Genomic DNA, 1,322 nt, shown 5'->3' with positions numbered 1-1,322 from the left:
ATAAAAACTCTTAGCAAAGTGTGAACACAGGGATCATATCTCAACATAATAAAGGCCATATATGATAAATCCACAGTAAACATCATACTCAATGGGGAAAGCTAAAACTATTCCCCCTAAGATCAGGAACAAGACAAGGCTGTCCACTTTCTTCACTTTTATTCAACATAGATCTGGAAGTTTTAGACACAGCAATCAGACAAGAAAACGAAATAAAAGGCATCCAGATTGGTAAGAAGGAAGTAAACTTGTCATTATATTCAGATGACATGATACTATATAGAGAGAACCGCAAAGACTCTATCAAAAAACTATTGTGGCTGATGGAGAAAGTCAGTAAGGTAGCAGGATACAAAATCGATATACAGAAATCAGTTGCATTTGTATATACCAATAATAAACTATTGGAAGGAGAAATTAAGAAAATAGTCCCATTTACAATTGCTTCAAGAAATATAACATGCTTAGGAATAAATTTAACCAAAGAAGAAAAGACCTGTACTCAGAAAATTATAAGACACTGAAGAAAGAAATAAAAGAAGATACAAATAAATGAAAACACCTACCATGCTCATGGATAGGAAGAATTAATATAGTTAAAATGTCCATTATGCCTAAAGCGATATATAGATTCAAGGCAATTCCTATCAAACTACCAAGGGCATTTTTCACAGAAATAGAAAATATAATCCTAAAATTTATATGGCACCATAAAAGACCCCGAATAGCCAAGACAATCCTGAGAAATAAGAACAAAGTCGGGGGTATCATGCCACCAGGCATCAAAATATACTACAAGGCTACAGTAATCAAAACAGTATGGTACTGGCATAAAAACAGGCACATAGATCAGAATACATAGGTCAGGCACAATGGAACAGAATAAAGAGCCCAGAAATAAAACCATGCATACATGGACAATTAGTCTATAACAATGGAAGCAAAAATTTACATTGGGGTAAAGATAGTCTATTTAATAAATGGTGCTGGGAAAATTGGACTGACACATGCAAAAAAATGAAACTGCACCTCATTATGCCATATAAAAGAACAAATTAAAAATGGATTAAAGACTTAAAGATAAGACCTGAAACCATAAAACTCCTAGAAGAAAATACAGGGAGTAAATTTGCAGACATTATCCTGAGCAATATTTTTACTGATACATCTCCATGGGCAAGGGAAGTAAAAGAAAAAATGAACATATGGGACTACATCAAACTTAAAAGTTTTTTCACAACAAAGGAAACCATCAATAAAACAAAAAGGAAGCCTACTGAATGGGAGAAGATATTTGTCAAATATCTGATAAAAGGTTATAT

This window comes from Hipposideros armiger, unplaced genomic scaffold (assembly GCF_001890085.2).
Source record: "Hipposideros armiger isolate ML-2016 unplaced genomic scaffold, ASM189008v1 scaffold_1173, whole genome shotgun sequence".
Lineage (NCBI taxonomy): Eukaryota > Metazoa > Chordata > Mammalia > Chiroptera > Hipposideridae > Hipposideros > Hipposideros armiger.
This window is presented reverse-complemented; position numbering follows the sequence as displayed.